The following is a 22414-nucleotide window of genomic DNA, read 5'->3' as shown; positions in this document are numbered from 1 at the left end:
ATAGAATTATTCCCGGTGAAACTATTCTTAGTCCATTGACCTTTGTATTGTTAAAGCTAGGTCTTTTGTTTTAAAACCTTGGTGTTAAGAGAAGAATTATTCCCGGTGAAACTTCTCCTAACCCATTCACCTTGTATTTTAAAGCTTGGTCCCCTTTTTGTTTTAAAATTATTGAGTATTTTAAAGCTTAACCTATTAAACTTATTAGATATTTTAAAGCCTAATCCCCTTTTAAACTTGTTAAGTATTTTAAAGCTTAACCCTCTTTTAAAACCTTGTGAGTATTTTAAAGCTCACAACCAAAAATATTTTGGCCACTTTGGCCCCATTTTATTTTCCTTTTAAGAGGAACTACATAAGCTCTGACTTCCCTATTGCACTTAAGGGGTATGTAGACCTAAGATGCGATATCTTATCGAGCTCACTTTCAAAAACTTCTCTTCTCATCCTCATCTTCTATTTCAAACAAGTTTTTCACACATGATTTTCAAAATGCATGTACAAACAAATAATAACATAAACAAAGAGGTTCCCATGGAGTACCATGGATATGAGGGGTGCTTAAAACCTTCCCCGTGTATAACAAACCCCTTACCCAAATCTCTGATAAGTTGATTAGTTTTGATTTTAAAAACTTCTTTGGGTTTTATTCGCTTTTTCTCCCATTCCTTTTGGAAACAATAAAGCGCGGTGGCGACTCTGTTTAAAACAAATGAGCTAAGTCGTTCCCATGATCCTAGTCTCACCAATTTCACCGCTACAAATGTGAATGCATGAGAGAAAGATAATATGATTTAGAAACATGTTTTCTGAGCATTCTAAGAGTATCACACATTAAATTGAAACTTTATACCTTTAATTGATCTTGATCCTTGATTTTCAAAAATACTCTTAATATGAATCTTGAGAACTCTTATGAAGCTTTTAAGATCCTTTTTCTTCTTCTTTGATATGCATTGTCTTCATCAAAACTAAGATGTATGGAGAAGCATTTATTCACAATCTCCCCCTTTTTGATGATGACAGACAATTGAAATTGAGTTTTTGATCAACCTTAAAAAGCTCCCCCTAAATCATATATCTCCCCCTTTATGATTCAGTGTTGCAATCCTGCAATTTTAAAATGGTTTCCACAAAAACACAATGCTATTCTCCCCCTTTGGGAATTATGAAAAAGAAGAAAATATGTACAGCAATCAATGTTTTAGAACAATTCACAGGTACTATAAACATACATGAACACAACACCATTCTAATTTATAGCATAACATCATTCATAGTTATAAGTATACATAAAGTTTTATCTAACATAATGAAAAGTACTACTAGCCAATCAAGACAAGTATTTGAAACATAAAGACTATGACAAAAGAGACATAAATTAGTCTAGATAAAAACATAAACGAGAACATATTACTAAGAACCATAACAAAGAGGACAACACGACCAAACTAATCCTCATCCTCCTCGTCTCCATTAATTTGGAGATGTTCAAGTTAGTAGTAAAGGCCGTCAATCTTATTGCACATAGAGGTATGGTTGGAAGACACAAGGAATTCGAGATTATTAACTTTTGTTCCAATTTACCGAACCGATGATCCAATAGAATCAAACTGTGCTTCATAAGAGTCAACTTTGTTGGTTAATGCACATAATTTATCCATTAACATCTCATTGGTAACCGTGATGGATGGGGAAGGCTTTGAAGAAGACGATGAAGGTTGAGATTCATTAGGGTGAACATACTTGGTACCACCCCATAGAATTCCCGCTTTCTTTATAACATCCTCATCAATCAAATTATCGCTCTTTTTCATCTTAATTGTTCTTTCTCCAGACAAAACAACTGGACTTTGTTCAAGTATTTTCTACTTATTTCTCGAGCATATGGAAGATCTCCTGTCTTAAGCCTAGACTCAAACATGTGATTTATAATGATGTAATCCCAATTAACCAAAACTTTGTCCTTCAGTGCAAGCATCAATTTTACTTCAAACTCAGTCATTTCAGAGTAATTTCCAGCTTTAGGAACAATGACATAAGCAAGAAAATAGTGCATCATTCGTTCATATAGGTGAAGATTACTAGAATAGAGAATGAGTTTACCTCTACGATTTCCATCATCCGTCCTTTGCTTTTTGTTGAAGGCTTCTTCACGAGGTACCCGACACATTGATAGGTAAGTCTCTATTTTGTTAAATTCATCTTGTCCATCAGATTGCATCGAAGCCTCTTCTTTTGGAATTCCTATAATGGAGCTAAGGCTAGCATTGGTGATAGTAATTTCAACTCCTTTTACCCAAGATTTCAAAAGTTGCCTTGCATAGTCAAATTTGAGTAAAACACCTTTACTAGTTCAGGATAAATATTTCCAGAATATTCAATAAAATTCTTCAGCCCACACTTAGCAAAATTATCAGGAAAGGTTAATCGATCAAATATGGAAAGAATACCGTATTTTATCGTGATGACATGTCGCTCTTGAAATTTTTCCCGGTAGCGTTGCTTTTGTTCGGGGTTACAGAAGAAACGAGATAAATCGAGCACATTCGTGTCGTCTACAGCTCTTTCAACAATTCCAACTGATGGGTTCTTTGATCGAAACCTTCTTAAGTGAGCCATGGAAGATTTGAGGAAAAAAGGAGTTTTTTTTTTAGATTTTAGGGTTTTGAGGATTTTTCAGAATTTTAAGATTTTAAGATGTAGACAGCGATGGATTTAGTGTGGGATAGTGATTAAAAGTGAGGAAATGATGAAGATTTGATGAAATTTGATGTTTGGAGAAGGTATTTTGGTGAGGGAGATGGTAGGGTTCGTTGCCTCTATGTGTGGAGGAAGAACACAAATGAACACAAAAGCTAAGAAAAACATATATATGGGGCCGGAACTGATGTGGTAATCGGTTACTGCATGTGGTAATCGATTACCACAGGGAGCATGCCAAAACGCGTTTTGATGGTAACCGATTATTGCAAAAGGGTAATTGATTACCCTGAAGCAATTTTGAAAAAAAAAAGCATTTTTTTGGCTTGTTTGAGAGTTAAGAAAAAAAATACAATTTTCATATACATACAACATATATTATCATATATATATATATATATATATATATATATATATATATATATATATATTTAAAAACCATACTAATCATGAGATAAGAAAAAGTTTAATAATTTCACTTAAGGCAACCATTGTACATTCAAACACTTTATAGTTAATTTAAAAAAGGAATAATCATATACCACATCAAATTATATAATGATGAAAACAAAAGATAATAATAATTTCACAATTGGAAATGTGAAATTTTTAAGAGTATTATAATAGAGATTTAATATCACGTACCTTAGTAAGAGCTTGGAGAATCATTATGGTAAATTGATGAGTTATGAGATTCTCTATACATTGCTTTCATCCAAGATGCCTATTTCTCTTCGATTCTTGAAGCATGAATCTTTTGCAAGTGGTTTTGTAAAAATATCAGCCAGTTGGTTATGCGTATCAACAAATGAAACTTCGACATCTCCTTTTAAAACGTGATCGCGTAGAAAATGATGTTGTATGTCGATATGTTTGGTTCTTGAATGCATGACCGGATTCTTTGTAATATTGATCGCACTGGTGTTGTCACACTTTAGAGGAATGCATCCAAGCGTTACGCCGTAGTCACTAAGTTTGTTGTTTTAACCATAAGATTTGAGTGCAAAAACTTCCTGCTGCAATGTATTCTGCTTCAGCCTTGCTTAGTGCTACACATGCTTGTTTCTTGCATGACCATGATACTAATGCATTTCCTAAAATGTGACATGTTCCGCTCGTACTTTTACGATCATTTTTGCAATCTGCATAGTCCGCGTTAGAATAACCAAGTAAATTACATATACTACCTTTTGGATACCATATACCGACATTTGTTGTTTCTTTAAGATACTTCATGATCCTTTTTACCGCCAAGAGATAAGATTCCTTCGGATTTGCTTGAAAGCGAGTACACAAACAAACACAAAACATTATGTCAGGACGGCTTGCCGTCAAGTATAATAAAGAACCAATCATACCTCGATATTTTGTAATATCAATCGAAACACCGGATTCATCTTGATATACATATGTACCGGCTCCTATAGGAGTAGACATTGTTTTATAATTATCCATATCGAATCTTTTCAACAATTCTTTACAATACTTTGATTGGTTGATGAAGATGCCATCCTTTAATTTCTTGATTTGTAATCCAAGAAAGCAATTCATCTTACCCATCATAGACATCTCAAATTCTCCTTGCATTATTGATGAGAATTCTTCGCATAATTCTTTGTTTGTTGAACCGAATATGATGTCGTCAACGTAGACTTAAACTAATAAAGTGTGATTTTTAAATTTCTTTATAAACAAAGTCTTATCAACTATACCTTTTTCAAAACCTTTTTTGCATAGAAAGTTGCTAAGACGATCATACCATGCCCTTGGTGCTTGTTTTAAGCCATTGAGAGCCTTTTTCAACTTGAATACATGCGAGTGATTCTTGAAGTCTTCAAAGCCCGGGAGTTGCTTTGAACCATTAGATTTTAAAACAAATGGTTTAGATTATGTGTCAATCTTTTTTTTTCTCTCCTCCATTATTAAAATAAATTATGGAGGAGAGAGAAAAAAACAATGACACATAATCTCCACCATTTATTTTAAAATCCAATAGTTCAGATTCATTCTCATATTCTCATATAACTTACCCATTCTCATAAGATATGCCCTATATATATATATATATATATATATATATATATATATATATATATATATATATATATATATATATATATATATATATATATATATATATATATATATATATATATATATATATATATATATATATATATATAAGACATATAAAATGAAAATGATATTTTTATGTGAGAATGGTAGGAATATTTATCAGCCCTTTGATTAAACATAAATGACTGAAATTAAAAATTTTTATATGTGGTTAAATTTCATTATTTATGAAAATGCCAAATGAAAAATAAATGATGAAAGAGAATCAGTGTAACACCCCGTACATATATGTTTAGAATAATAGGTAGTGATGCTATAAATGGTAAAAGAAACATACATAAGTGAAAAAATGACAAGAATTAAAAATCGTATACAAAACAACTCCTGTTTACAGAGTATACAATACACGTGTCAATAACCCTGCACAGTGGAAAGACATCGTCTGATGAGGTCATCCTGCCATCTGCTCATCCACCGTCTTTTATACAACTCTTCTAGTAATTCTTCTACTTCTAACCTGTTCCTGAAAATTAATAAGAGGATTGGGGTGAGATTAATAAATCTCAGTTAGTCCCCATATCTTACGTGTTCACTTGGTTCTACAAGGTGCAAGTGTAGCAACCTGCCCTAAAAATTTAGATTTTAGAGTCGCCACCTATTCTTCCAGGGCGAATAGGAAACCCTACGAAGTTTAGAGATCTGGATAAGTTATAATAATCAGGTCAAGGGAAGGTGTTAGGCACCCTTAACCCTTTCCTAAGGTTTTGTTTAAGGTAATGGGTTATGGCTAATAAAGAAAGGTGACAAACAGTTAAATAGGGAAAATGTTAACCTTATTGAAATTTTGGGGAAGGGGACTCGCCTTGTTACCAAGTGCCTACGTACCTCCTTAGAGAGGATCAGAGTCTACGTAGTCCGGGGTATGTTGGTGCTTTTTAGAGGTTGTTCGCCTTTGTAATTTGTATGTTGAAGTGTGTTTTAAATTGCAGTTCGCAGTTATGCAATTATCGCAGCTTCGTAGTTCGTAATTCGTAGTTTGTGAAGTGTTAATGAATTATTACGCGGCATACAACCCTGTTTAGTATTTTAAACCTTATTATTGTTAATCGCGTTAATCAGTAGCTTTGATTAACATAATTAACAAATTAACAGGTATCAATTTTATTACTAATTATCATAATCGATTGATTCGATTACAACCGTTAGCAAAGTAATTTGTTTTTTTGGATTAGATTATTTTAATTGTTTTAAGGGTAATTGTAAATCAAATTTGAACACCTTGATTTTGTCATTAGCGTTGATCAATCAATTTGATCAACATGATTAACAAATATGTGCCTGAATTATGGTAATTAATAATGAAAAGTATTAATTTTGTTACTAATCATCACAATCGATTCATTCGATCAAAACAATTAATAAATTGAACCTTAAACTGTATATATAAAATCCTTAGTTGGCTTGAAAAATTATTTTTGTCGCTAATTATCGTAATCGATTGATTCGACTAAAACAATTAAAATATTAATTAAACCGGTAAAAAAGACCTAAAAGTTAAAACCTAGACGATTGCAAATGGACAACACCTGCCTATTATAGGTTTTAGGATTTTTTGGTTATCTATGGTTTTTTTGAAGTTAAGGCTGAATCTAAAATTAATTATTAAAATTAAACCTAAATATTTAATCTAACCCTAATTAATTAAAAAAATAAAACCTTAATTAAAATTATAAATAAAAACCTAAAATTAATTCTACAATTAAAAAATAAAATACAAATAAAATTAGTTTATAAAATAAAAATAATAAAAGAATTAAAAACCTTGGCGTTAATCCTGTGTTTTTGGCTCTTGAGGATCCGTGGTGCGCCTCTAGTCTATGGCGCGTCGGATGTGATGCTGGTATGATCCTATGGCTGCTGGTTGAGGCTGTATTGGGAGGTTCCATAGATGCTACGCACTGGATCTGGAAACAAGTAATTCTTAAAAATAATAATGCTGGGGACATGGGATCGAACCCATGCCCCTTGACTCAAACGCTGCATCCACCAACCGCGCCACACTTCTTCTTTGTTTGATAAACACCATCATTAATTAATATATAAAACATGATACTTTAAAATTTCAAACAAAAAACGCGCGCCCAGGTTCATCATCTTCTTCGCTGATATTTTGAAGAAAAGGCAACGCTTTTGGCCACGGTTTTCACGTGTGGCCATAGCTCTTCATCCTTAAAACCTGCAAATAAGCACCAATAAACACTAGCCAATGGTAAGGTTAATTTAGTCTAATTTTGCCTCTAACTATATTTTCCTAATTTAGAGCTTGGGAACCTTAACAATGGCAACACCCTTAATTTGCAGCAAAACTGGAATTAAACAAACCAAAAACGTTATATGCATCAACATAAACACAAATCCGCAACCAAGTCACGTTAATGATGCGTAAGTAATTGCAGTTGAATTCGAAAAAGAAACGCAAACCGTGAATCTTGGGCTTGTGAATCCGAAGGTGTTGATGGAAGCTAACGACGTTGTTATCTTCAGAGAGCCACGAGGAGTTAATTGGTAACTTTGGAATAGCCTCAATCAATCGAATTCTTAGTCTGCCAATTGATTGAATGCCACGATTTTTTTTGAGCTGTGCAAGGGTTCTTGAGCCAATTCTCCCCCTCTCTTTGGTCTGGTTCACTTGTAAACTTATAGTAGATTCAATTAGGTTTAAAAACAGAATCAAATCTCCATAATTTGTGAAATTGATATTTGATTGAATCTTGAATGAAAACACCAAATCAAATCTTTTTATTTTCTTTCACTTATTTGATTTAAATTGCACTTTAAATGAATAAAAATTCAATAAAAAATGAAATAAAAATCAAATGGGCGTGGGGATGGATTTGGAGATTCTTAGTAACCTTAAAAGCAAGTTTGGGTCACAAAAGAATAGGCCCATTTGGAAGAAAATCCATTTTGAACCATATTCGTTTCACATTTTTCACTGAAATTTGTCCAACTTTGTCAAGGCACATCTCCCTCAATATTTAAGGTATAGAAGAGTTCTAGGAATTTTTGGAAACCTTAAGATGTCCTCTACAAGCCACTTTGGAACATATTTTTCATTTGGAGATTTTATCTTGATGATATTGCTCCTGACAAAAAACAGCTTTTTGCCATCTTCTATAAGGACCTGTAATGTTTTGACTTATATCCCTTATGCGGAAGCATTTCTTGACCTTGGGCCCAACATCAAAGTTGTAGAGAATTGAATTTCCTTAATAATAAGCTTTGGTTGGGGAATTTCTGATAAGGCATGAGAGACATATGGCCAGTCAAAGTACAGTTGACTTTTGCTTAGAAACCCTAATTTAGTAACTTGGACTTTTGTTGATATCTGAGCTTTCCTTGATGAATAATGACCAACCCTTGATCAAATGATGAATTTTACTTCAAACTATTGTTCTTGACCAAAAATCATAAATTTTGACAGTACTTTGACCATAGTTGACTTTTAGGTCAAACTAGTCGACTGTTGACTATCTGAGCAATTGACTGAGCATTCTTGTGAGTCAGAGCTTGAATTTTGTCATAGAGATGGTTTGAAACATGAGAAGTCATATGAAGTCCATTGGAGGTCCTGATTCATCCCTTCTCACCAAGAAATCCAAAACCCTAGTTCAGAAGCCTCTAATTAGGAGGGTGTGCATTCAGTCAAGTCTTGAGCCTTTGATATGCAAATGAGCTTGAGTATGAAAATGTGGTGGGAAAATTTTGGGGTATGAAAGCTGCCCCTGTTCAATCTTCTTAAACCTGATGTTGTAGATTGGCTTGCGTGCCTGTCGGAATCTGAAGGTAGAAGGGGATTGAATACCAAGAAATTTGCCCTTGCTGAGGTAGTTATCTTGGCCGAGAATGGGCTTGAAGATGCCATCTTGGATTGAATGGCGTGAGAATACGCAGGTCTCACACTTTTTGGATCGAAGAGTAATTAAATAATGGAAGAGCCCTAAATTTACCTTATACTTGAGTGCGAACGAAGGAACGTCCTACTATAGCCTGAGACTTACATAGCAAGGATCCGCAGTTTGTCTTGTGAAAGATGGTCCACTTGCTATAGTGCTAGCAAGCTTCCGCAGTTTGTATAAAATTAAGGATTTACTTACTATAGTTCTAGTAAGCCCTTGCATATATTCTGGATGAGAAAGGGATCACCTGCTATGGTTCTAGCAAGCTTACCTGCGTAAAAGGGATCACCTGCTATGGTTTTAGCAAGCTCACCTGCATAAAGGATTCTCTTGCTATAGTGCTAGCAAGGTCACCTGTGTCATAAGGACTTACTTGCTATAGTTCTAGAAAGTTTACATGTGTAGAAAGATTCGCTTGCTATAGTGCTAGCAAGCTGGAAAGGCTCTTGGAAAGGATGGAATATGTCTTAAAGAAGACTGCCTACAACAATTCCTGGGAAGGAGTGGTATCTTTTGTCTTGATCATTTATGAACTATCCTCGGATAATTGCTCAGAATAAAGCATCAGGATTGTATTTGTCTTGAATGAGTGTCAGGATTAAATCGTTGTCTTGATTGCCTTTGCATTGTATCTTAGACGATAATATTCATTTGATTATGGAATGACCTGAAAAGGCAACATTAATTTTATGCAATGTCATGATGCATGTGTTATGTAATGAGATTCTCAAAATAAATGAGAATATTGTATGTTATGTATGTATTATGAACAATGTATGCATGAGCTAGTTGGATGATGTATGGACACCACTATGTGGTTGAAGCGCATTAGTAATTCCGTAACAATCTCTGATCGGGGAAAATGATTCCCTATTCGTTGCCGGGATGATATTAATTGGCGTGAAGATTTGAAGGAGATCACTACCGAGGGACCAACATGATGAATAAACGTAGCTATCAAAAGCGAGGGCTCGCAGTTTGTTGTGTAAAAGGGATTCACCTGCCATAATTCTAGCAAGTTTACCTGCGTAAAAAGGGATTACCTGCTATAGTTCTAGCAAGCTACCTGCATAAAGATTCACCTGCTATAGTTCTAGCAAGATTTTGTACATCCTGCATAAGAAGATTCTATTGCTATAGTGCTAGCAAGATCATCTGCGCAATAAGATTCACCTGCTATAGTGCTAGCAAGCTTATCTGTATAAAAATACTTACCTGCTATAGTGATAGCAAGATCATCTGCGTAATAAGATTCAACTGCTATAGTGCTAGCAAGCTTATCTACATAAAAAGATTTACCTGCTATAGTGCTAACAAGCTTATCTGCATAAAAAGATTTACCTGCTATAGTGCTAGCAAGCTTATCTGCATAAAAAGGTTCATCTGCTATAGTGCTAGCAAGATCATCTGCGTAGAAATATTCACCTGCTATAGTGCTAGCAAGCTTATCTGCATAAAAAGACTTACCTGTTATAGTGCTTAGCAAGCTTATTTGCATAAAAAGATTTACCCACTATAGTGCTAGCAAGCTTATCTTCATAAACTTCTTAACACATACGCAGAAGTCAGAAGTATAAGGACCAGTAACTGGGAGTTGTACATTGTGTATGCACAGAGTGTAGCATGCACAGCGTAGCGTAGCGTGCATGAAGTGTGGCGTGTATGAAGCGTAGCGTGTAGAGCGTGGTGTGTAAAATGTAGTGTGTAAAGTGCAGCGTGTAAAACGTAGTATGTATAATGCTTGTATAAATATGGCGCACATACATATAACGGTTGTACATGCATGTGACCTTGACGTTTGTACAATGCAGATGTATGAACCGTCTGTATGTGTAATGTAAATGTTATATGTGTGAGAGGATTTTGTTTACGGTATTCTGTTGATGTATTAAGATGATGCTCGCGCGCATGTTTACGAGCGGAGATCCAATAATTTGATATGCCGGTTCTTAGACCAGGTTTGGATGCGTAATGATTATGCTTATGTATATGTCGATTGATAAATGCCTAGATGTGCGTGCTAGTTGGTATGTATATGCTAATGCTAATGCGTATGTATGTATGCTGAAGCGTATGTATATATGGTGATCCCCAGATTTTATCTCTTTGTAGCCCATTGAATTTGTTTAAACCATGCAATGACTATGCTCGTGCCGACTAGTAATGCTTATGCGTAGAATGTTTTCAAGCGGAACTTCAGGTTTCAGTCTCCTTTTAGACCATTAGGTCCTGAACCAATCCCCTGGTACCCTTTGCTTTTTTGAATTGTCTAAACGTTTTGATGTATGAGATGTAATGTATTAGCCAATTTATGTAATGCATGACTTATGTATATTTGCATGATGCTCCAATGATAGGTTGTTGATAACCAAAGCGTATATAGCTCGCTAATGTTGTAAGGTTGTTTGATAGGGTGGGGTGCGATGCTAGCGTGACTTCCCAATACCTGTTTTTGAACTTGAAGATCGTAGTTAGGAGAAAGATTCGTTGGAGGTTGTAAAGTGTGAGGATGCCTTTTCCTTTTGCTGTACGTCTTGCCCTGGTTTGGCTTTTTGATTTACTCCACGCCTTTGACTTTTTGAAATTCTCCACGTCTTTAACCTTTTGCAATTCTTCTCACCTTTAACCTCTTGAAATTCTCCACCTTTAACCTTTTGAGGTTCTCCACCCCTTTAACCTTTTGAATTGTTCACCCTATGGATTTGATATCCACTGCCCCAATATTTAGTTTTGTGGAAAAAAATGCCTCTGATCTCCAAGCCATGAAGGAAGTACCCCGAGAAATAACCTTGTCATACAAATGTGATACATATGCTTCAACGTTTAGATTGAAGGGTATGCCCTTGATCTCCAGGATATGGAGGGCCATCCATAGTGTTCTATCCATTTGGTTTAAATTTCTCCCATGTTTGACATGCCTCTGATTGTTATTGCTTCGAGATGTGACCCAAGTCGATTGAACCTTAGGATGAATGCCTCTAGTTAATAGGATCTTTGATTATATGCCCCTGTAATCCTTAAAAATTTTCCCTTATTTAGGAGAACCCTCTGGATGTGGTTTCCCCATTCAAGAGTCTTTATTAGAAATGATCGCCTTTGATTAAACCAATTTCAAGATTTCCTTGATGCTAAATGTGTATTCGTGGATGACGCCATGCCCTTTGAGAAGTAACTCCAATGCGATGCGCATGCAAGTTTTGAAATCGAAGTCCATTATGAATTGGAACTGGATGATCGGAGATGAATGTTTGAAGAAGCGTAGTGGTTAGGAACAGTTTTAACAACCCTAGGAGTCAGTATAACAAAATCCTGCTTAATATGCTTTCGTAGTTAACCTTGCCTCAATTAGGACTTTTGAATGTTGTAACTTGGTCTGGTTCATGGTTTAAGAAACAACGGATATAAGGCTCAAAATTCATGTAACCCACCCCTTTCTCCTTGATGTTCTCCAATCCTAAAGTTTGTTTAATCCAATGAATGTGTTTCATTTGCAAGAGAATCGTTTCAGTTCCGATAATGAGCGGAAGCATTAGTGAAGATCCAAGCACCGATGAAAAATGTTGTAGAGATCCAAGCATTGATGGGAAGCTTCGATGATTTAGCAGTCACAAGATTATCCTTTGTATTTTGCTTTTGTTTTTTTATCCCTTATTTTTGCATGAGCCAATTCCTTTGAATTTGATCCATCGGGATGCCCTAATTTTTGCCTAAGTCATTTTTGTTTTCTTTTATGGGATTTTCCATTTTGACTTAGCGGGCACTTTCCTCCTCTTTTTTTGAATGCTCCTTTTGAAATATTGGTCCTTGGATTTTGAATATTGTGACTTCCATGTTGACTTTGATTTGTAAGCTTTGATGCTTCCTTGATCTCGAATGATGTATTGAGGAAGAAGATGTTGTGAATATTGTTTCCATTGCTTTCTCATTTTTTTTGATGAATGCGAGGAAGAAGATATGCTTGAACCTTTGCTTTGCTTGAATGATTCTCTTGACCACAAAATACACCATTGAATTAATCGAAATCTACCATGCCCCTGGTTGAAATTAAGTTTTTTTTTGAAAAATAGAAACAAACTCAAACTCCTGGCTCGAGGGGGTTGACTATGGATTATCTCCTTATTTCTCCACTGTTTAGGGATTGAAACAATGCCTTACATCGTCAACTCAGTCTTACCTTGAAAGCATATGTTTAGTAAAGTTTAGTTGTTTGTATTTCGTTATTCTCCTTTAAGTATGTTAATAATTGCAAGTGGCAAGTTGAAATAGAATCGAAGAGTTAAAGTTGAAAGTTGTAGTAATGCAAGAGCGAAGGGAATGAATCAATTCCAAAACATGCATGATTATTTTATTAGAATTGTAAGTTGGAAGGTACAACACTTATACATGGTAACACTTAGCGATCGTAAGGGTTGCAATTTTGACATGATAAACACCTATTAATCCAATGATTTTGTTTTACTTCTTAGATCTGTGACTTGTAGAAGTAAAGGGTAACCTCGAACTCTCCTTGGGCATGTCAAACCGATCACGAATAAATTATTAGCGGTGGGGTTTTCGTCGTCCGGAACTTCATGAGTTTCCTTTGACTGTACCTCTTTCACTTTTTTCTAAGGGTAGTATCACACCGTTTGCAACCTTCAGCGTTTGTAAATTGATATAGAAAACCTACGACCCTTTCGCCCCTTGGTGGGGAGTTAACATATGTCGCCTTCCCTCCATTGTAATTATGCATCTTTGTTCAGGATATTGCCCCAGTTGGACTGACCCTTACCCTCCAAGTTATCGTAGAGCGTCCTTGTAAGCTTTGCTATGTTCTAAGATGAACCCCTTTATGACTAGATACCTCTTGAGTGTATCTATGAGGGAACTTCTATGTTGAACTAATCCTTGCTCGATGATAACTTTTATTGTATTTACAATCCTGTTACGAAAAGGCCTGGACAAGTGGCTGGCATGGTGAAAGGCATCCTTTTTATCTTTGTAAGACCAAGTTCATTTTCATCTCTCAATAATTTATCCTTCTCTCTCCATAGTTTGTGATCCTTTTGATTTTCTTCGTGAGTCTCGGGAAATCAGCTAGCACGGTAAGTATGGATACGAGCAAAGGTAGAAATGAAAATGTAAATGTATGAATGTATGAAAATGCAAATGCATGCGTATGCAAAAGACTCCTCTTTTTGTGTATATTATGACTCCTTATACGTAATGCAATGCAGACGTGCGACAGATATAACCCTAAGGATAGCCTATGCAGATTTAGAGGTGACTTTAGACCCTAGTGAAATCCTTGCAAGCTAGATGTTATAACGCGCCAGTGGAAATCCCTTAGATTAGGGAGTACGCAGAAGGTAGTAGATGGTGACCGTTCAAGACAGTCACCAAATCTCATGGCCATCGAGGGGTCGTTCGACGTGTACTAACGAAGTTGTCCCTCGTGGGAAGGTTCTCTATGCGGAACACAACCTATTTAAGGACGATACTGAACGAATTGAAATCCCTACAGGCTAGGGATGAAAGATGTATAAATGGAAATCCAAACCCTACAAGTTAGAGGGTGCGCGGGAGCAAGCATGGGGTGACCGTTCAAGACAGTCACTAGATCTCATGGCCATCAAGAGGCCAATTGACGTATGCTAACGAATATGTCCTTCGTGCGAAGGATGCGATCTTAGAAGTAGAATCCCTACCGGCTAGGGAGTGCGTGGATGTAGGCACAGGGTGACTGTTCAAGACAGCCACTAGATCTCATGGCCATCGAGAGGAAAATTGACGTGCATAAATGGAGATGTCCTTCATGGGAAGGACATGATCTTGGAAATATAATCCCAGAGAGATCAGCTAAATACCAAGTCTTGCCCTCAATAAAGTCAAGCCTCGTTTTGGACATTTCCAGATATTTAACCCACTCTGAGTGGAATTATCATTAAGACTCGTAGGCGATACAAGTCTCCTCTGGTCTTAAAGATAATTCCCACACTTAGTTTTAGCAACAATTTATATATCCCAAAAATATAATAAAAATAAATATGCAATTAAACAGATATTTATTTAATTTACTATAAATGAAACTGTAAATAAATAAATAAATAAAAAGAAAATTAAATATTTAATAATATAAAACCTAAACCGTAACCCCAGAAATCCCTAAAAAATTAGCCAAACCCTAATAATTAACCAATACCTAAACCCTAAATCAAACCTAGGAGCATAATAATTCGCCTTTTTTTATCCCTAGCAGAGTCACCAGCTGTAGCAACCTACCCAAAAAATTTAGATTTTAGAGTCGCCACCTATTCTGCCAGGGCGAATAGGAAACGCTACGAAGTTTAGAGATCTGGATAAGTTATTATAATCAGGTCAAGGGAAGGTGTTAGGAACCCTTAACCCTTTCCTAAGGTTTTGTTTAAGGTAATGGTTTATGGCTAATAAAGAAAGGTGACAGACAGTTAAATAGGGCAAATGTTAACCTTATTAAAATTTTGGGGAAGGGGACTCGCCTTGTTACCAAGTGCCTACGTACCTCCTTAGGGAGGATCAGAGTCTATGTAGTTCGGGGTATGTTGGTGTTTTTTAGAGGTTGTACGCCTTTGTAATTTGTATGTTGAAGTGTGTTTTAAATTGCAGTTCGCAGTTATGCAATTATCGTAGTTTCGTAGTTCGTAATTTGTAGTTTGTGAAGTGTTAATGAATTATTACGCGGCATACAACCCTGTTTAGTATTTTAAACCTTAGTATTGTTAATCGCGTTGATCATTATCTTTGATCAACATAATTAACAAATTAACAGGTATCGATTTTATTACTAATTATCATAATCGATTGATTCGATTACAACCGTTAGCAAAGTAATTTGTTTTTTTGGATTAGATTATTTTAATTGTTTTAAGGGTAATTGTAAATCGAATTTGAACACCTTGATTTTGTCATTTGCGTTGATCAATCGATTTGATCAACATGATTAACAAATATGTGCCTGAATTATCGTAATTAATAATGAAAAGTATTAATTTTGTTACTAATCATCGCAATCGATTCATTCGATCAAAACAATTAATAAATTGAACCTTAACCTGTATATAGAAAATCCTTAGTTGGCTTGACAAAATTAATTTTGACAAAATGAATCATGTAACGGGTTACATGACCCAAAAACTGCGTTTTTCACCCTTTTTCACACATGTAACCGGTTACATCAACCATGTAACCGGTTACATGATTGACAGACCCAAAAATTCTGCATTTTAAAGTTCCAAACTACAATCCAACTTCACCCAAAACAATCCCAACATACCACAACAATCTAAATCATGATTATACACTACAATAGAAGAATTCTAACAGGAAGGAGCATATACTATCAACATGCAACCATCAATTTCTCATCAAAACCCCATCTTTCTCAAATTCATGAAAACCCTATAAAACCCCAAGTCGCTAACTAGAGACTCACCTTGATTGACATGAAATTTTGAGTTTGATGATGAGATTAGAGATGATGATGATGTCCCACACTCTTGATCTTTGTTCTTCCTCCAAGATTGTTGAAACTATGCACATGCATGTTGATGAAGAAGCTTGAGTTTGGACCAAAATGAATTTTCTTCTTCTTCTTCTTCTTCTTCTTCTTCCATCTTTCACGTTTTCTTCTCTTCCTCTCTCTCATAATTCTGATTTTGTTTCCATCATCATATTAGTGTTAACCAAACAAGACTTAGGATGCCCATTTAAGAGGTGGAAAGCCCATAATACCCCTCCTTCACTCATTTAGCCAAAACACCATAATTTAACTAAATAATGTAGTTACCAATAATCATCCTCTAATAACTTCACCAAATAAATTTAGTGATAGCTATTAGTTGATAATTATACCGAGTATTACAATCAAATATGTTTCTTGAATGAAAGGTTTAATCTAAACCAATTATGTTTAATCTAATAATTATTCCTATCATATAAAGTGAGAATGTTATTTTTATGTGTGAATATATATATATATATATATATATATATATATATATATATATATATATATATTCTGAACCATTAGATAAATAAATGATGAAGAAGAGAGAAAAAAAGATTGACACATAATCTGGACCATTTATTTTTAAATCTAATGGTTCAGATTCACTCTCATATATATATATATATATATATATATATATATATATATATATATATATATATATATATATATATATATATATATATATTGATAGTGATTTTAAATTCTTCAATATCTTTTATTAAATAAAAACATTAATGATAAATAAATAATCTATTATTTTTATAATTATTTAATAAAAAATTACACCAACTACAAATTATAAATTAAAGACTATGTTTATATTATTATTATTCAAAATTAAATAATAATAATAAAACTATCTCAATTCTAAAGTATAAAATAAAATATTATAAATTAAATTAGTTTTTTACATTCAAAATTTATTATAGATCAATTAAAATTAATAATGAGGGTAAGCAAAATATTGAGATAATATTTAAATATCAAGCATAATATTTCAGAAAAGATGATACCATTTTAATAAATATAGCAAATATAAAAAAATTTCTGTTTATGAAATTCTAAATATCAATCATAATATCTTAAATGCTAATAAATTTAAAATTGGTATCTATAGTTCTTATTTCTAAAAATAGACATTTCTCATTTGATTATATATATATATATATATATATATATATATATATATATATATATATATATATATATATATATATATATATATATATATATATATATATATATATATAGGTTTAATGGATATGCACTGATAGTGTAAAACAGTTTTACACTGTCATCCAATAGAAAAGAAGCAATTTGCCATGTCATTAAAATTTTTTAAAGATAAAAGTTTGATGGAATTGGATACATGGTTGTGATTGATTGAAAGTGTAAAACTATTTTACACGTCAGTGCATCACCATTTATATATATATATATATATATATATATATATATATATATATATATATATATATATATATATATATATATATATATATATATATATATATATATATATATATATATATTTTGAAAATTTATAGAAATACATAACTATAGAATTTTATATAAATTTCCTTAAATATATTTAAATTCTTTTTTATTTAGTTATAACTTACATACATTGAAATAAGTAGTCTTAGATATCAATGTATATATTGTCTCAACGTTTTAAGATTTATATTTGAAAAGTTTGCGTCTGTTTGAAGCAAACCTCATGATGAAGTTTGAAAGCATGCTTCTAATGGTGTGTGTTTTCTTTGTTCTCTCAAGCTACACTTTTGGATCTCCTACACCTATTAGAGGTATGCACCTATCATAACTTAATATTATTATTTCTATAACTATGGTTATTCTAAATATTGTTTAAAATTATTTCAAAAATAGAGTATATAGACTATATTCTAAATTAATTTTATTGTTAAATGATTTCATCATATTTTTATTTTCTTTAATGTTTAGATGCAGATGACGATGGCCCCTTTTGTCCTAGAAGTTTTACTTTTACAGGAAACTGTAGCGAGCCTCCATCCTGTTTCGACGTACTTAATGATGCATTTGGACCAAGTGGCAAGGTTCATCAATGTACTTGTAAACCTCTTTTAGAAAATAAACGAGTTTGTACATGTTTAACTACATGTAAATTGTAAAAAAATAGTTACTTTTGTAATGAATTAAAATATAATAACACCAAAAAGATATAATTTTTTTTGGTCAATTGATCTGTTGGTTTGAATTTTATTTTTTTATTTTTTTAAGGTGAATAAATAGGTTTTCGCAATTCTAACACACCTCTATATTTAATGTTTATGCATAACTATCAGGTATAATTTTTAATAATACCATAATATTTCAGTATATGAATTGCTATATTTTATATCTCTATTTTGGCTTCTTTTTTTTCTTGTACAATTTTATATTTTGATTTAATAATCATGAATTATACCTTAGTTAGAAAAAGTAAAGATAGAATATTTAATTTTGTTTGTTATATTTTTTAGCTAAAGAAAACTATTTTTTTTTATAAATAAGATCAATATAAAGAATATTTTATTCATTTTTGAACTTTTAAAAATGATGAGATTAAAAATAATATAAAATAACTCTGGCATGCTGAGTAAACAATTGAAATTCTAATTGACCACTAACAATTAATTGAAACAAATTTGAATATTATTAATCAAAAGAAGGAAAAACAAGGGGCTAAACATAATATTTTAATTAAAGTATTACTTATATACAATATTACTTTGAGTGATTTCTTATTAAAATTATAATTTAATATTTTTTATCTCATATATTAATTATGGTGTTCTTTTTTCCATTAATTTAAAAAAGTTTCATATTGATTCTTCAATTTTTAAAAATGTATTATGGTAATTTTTTCGTCTAATTAGCACGAATTTAACGATTATTTTTTTCTTCTCTAATTAGGAAAAAAAATTAATGTGGTATGTTTTGAAAAATTAAAGAACCAATATAATATATTTTAGGTTAAAAGATCAAAATAAACTTAAAAATTAATATACCAAAAAAATATTAAATCTAAAATGATTTGTAGTTGATGTAGGTCAACCTAAAAGTAAAATTAACAGGACAATTTATCTATCCATCACAAAAAGTTAAATAGCGTATCTTCAATCAATCACAAAATATCATTTGATTTTAAGCAATTTACACTAAGGATAACCTTACCTAATTTTTTAAATTGCTTTTTGAATTGGGTAAATAAGAATTTACCGAAATTGATTATTGATGTTTAGTGTCCTTCACTTTTTCCTGATGTACTATGTATATTTCAATTTTTTTCTTCTTTGCATTGACATCATTTTCATTTTTGTCTCTTTTTCGTCTTCTAAGTCTTCTAAAGAAGTGATGATTTAAGGTCCATTTTACCTTCAAATCATCCGTCTTGATTTTGATTGCTTTTGTTAACTTTTAACCTCCGGCACAAGTAGGGATGATAACAGGTAGAGTCCGGTGCAGATTTCATACTATCCAAATTCGCATCCAAAAACACCACCAGAATATGAACTCAAATCCAAAAGCTATTCGGATGACAAAATAACACATACGCTCAAACTCGTCGGGTTCGGGTTTTTTCACTCGAACTCGCGGCAAAACATATAAAATACAACGACAACATTGGAAATTTTCATCAATTTTCCTACAACTTTCCAACAACAATATTACAATTTTCCATCAATTTAAGTACAACTTTCCAACATCAACATTACAATTTTCCATCAACATTGAAATTTAAATTAAAGTCTAAAACTTTCCATCAAGTTTGTTACACTTATATATATTTAGGGGTACTTATATAGTTTCAGGTCTTTGCGGGTGTGGTTTCGGGATTCAGATGCGGGTTTTACACTACCCAAATCTGCACCTGAAATATCGAGTGGAACCTGAACCCAGTAAATTTGGATTTTCACCCATTAACTCGAGTTCGGATGCGGGTGGACCTCGTAGATTTGGGTCTGCCTGTCATCCCTATGCACAAACTTTACCATGTTAAATGATATCACTACTAAAGCAAAAATATGACTTTTTATTAATCTAATTCAATAATTACAATAGACCTTATTTGTAATTTAATTAGAGAAAATCACTCCAACTTATTAACAAACTTCCTAAGGTAAAAATAATAAGGAATTAAATTACACTTAACACCCTCTTCACAAATGGGGGTGGATGCAATACAAACCCAGTTTTGACACAAGTGCAGAAAAAGGGCCAAAATAGAGGGACTTAATAAATACATCAACAACTGGATTGACAAAATTAATAGGTTAGAGATGTGCCTTGCATAGTACTTTGTCCTAAATCAGAGAGCAATTCATCTAAATTTTCTTTGTCTATTCGGGAAATAGTAGGTAGTTTGCTATATGATTTGCGTTTTGGTTGTCACAAAAATCGTGACAGATTAATGATGAAGAATATGAAAATACTTTAGGGGGTAGAGCATCCATTGAACTTCATATTGGACAAGTGACTTCAAGCATCAGAGAATGAGTGAATTGAAGTATTCGAAATTCGTGATTAATTTTGAGTTTTTGTTACTTAACAAGAAACTTGTGTAAGCATTTTTAAAGATCAGAATAAAAAGCAGTGGAAAGTGAAATCAGTAAAGTAAATAGTAGAAAATAAAATATACATTTAAGAGATATGTCACAAGAAAAAAATTTAGGTTCGCTCGAATGTTGGCCTACTCTTGTCCCCATGAGATCTTCTTGAGATTTGACTTTAATGTTGAGCTTTTACAGGTTATGCCCACGAACCTTTGATACAAGCAAATCTATAGATTTTTCACTGGCTTATGCCTAACCAAAAGAAAGTGTCCACATGTTGAGCTAACAAACTGATTAGATATTTTAAGACTAGTTAATATCAAGAACCAAACTCAATTCTTCAAGAGTATCACACTCTTGAAAATAATAAAAATGGCACAAACTATGTACAACTCTTTCTTCACAATCAGTTTTCACACACAAGGCATTACAACAACTTTGGTGAAAAGAAAATATTTAGAGAGAGAGAGACAAAGAGAGAGAGAGAGAGAGAGAGAGAGATAAATTGTAAATAATTAGAAGAATCTTGAATTCTAGTGTAAAATGAATAGAAAAGGTGCATCCTTCATATAGGAAAAGAATAGTCTCAAAAGGAAACAATCCATGGGCTAATTAACTCACCTAATCGATTAGGTCCTAAGTCTAATCAATTAGGTGCCACTATTAATCGATTATTTATGCTCAATTCAAAAAGTCTGGATAGAGAGTTGTTACCAATCATTAAGAAACTGTCATAATCGATTATATAATTGATTTTACTTCATTGAATAGATTAGGTTTAGGATCTAATGGATTAGGTGGTTCAAAAAATTTATTTTAATGAAGCTAAAAGTTTCCTAATCAATTGGATAAAGCTTAAAAGTGGTTTTAGTTATTTTGTTATTTAAACTGAGGATTTTTAAGAACATTTTGTGTGTGTGTGTGTGTGAATTTTCTTAGTATCTTGGGAATTACTCTCCTAGTTTCACAAGACTCTGGTCGCTCAGACAGACATGACAAGGGTAGTTTTCACACTTCCTCTCTTTCACAGCTCCGAGGCTTTCTAGTTCCTTTTCTAAATACAATTATCATATAAGCACTTCAATGGAACTTTAAGTCTCCTACTTGATGAGGCTTGAGATGCCTTTAAGTTAATCTCCATAAATAAGGAGTAGGAAAGTTATTACAGATGACTTCAACAATCATTGGTGTTGTCGTCTTAAAAATATTTAGGAAGGTTTTTGGCATGATCATCATGATCATATATGCATGCACATTGGTCCACATTCTCCCCCTTTTTGATGATGATAACACATCTCTCAGAGATGCAGTAAAGAAGAAACATGTAGATAAAAGTTTGGAGGGGTTAAGACCCCCCTCAGATGAGTATAGAGCTTACTCTACTCACCTTGAGAGTATAATTCTCCTTTTTTTCAGAAGCAAAAAGATGGAAAACAAGAATATAACATAGATCTTGAAACATCATATAAGAAATGGAAGAATAAGAAGAAGAAGAAGAAGAAGAAGAAGAAGAAGAAGAAGAAGAATAAGAATATGGAGAAGAGGCTCATAAGCATACTAACCCATGCATG

This window comes from Vicia villosa, linkage group LG6 (genome assembly GCF_029867415.1).
Source record: "Vicia villosa cultivar HV-30 ecotype Madison, WI linkage group LG6, Vvil1.0, whole genome shotgun sequence".
NCBI classification, from domain to species: domain Eukaryota; kingdom Viridiplantae; phylum Streptophyta; class Magnoliopsida; order Fabales; family Fabaceae; genus Vicia; species Vicia villosa.
Note: the sequence above shows the minus strand (reverse complement) of the source record.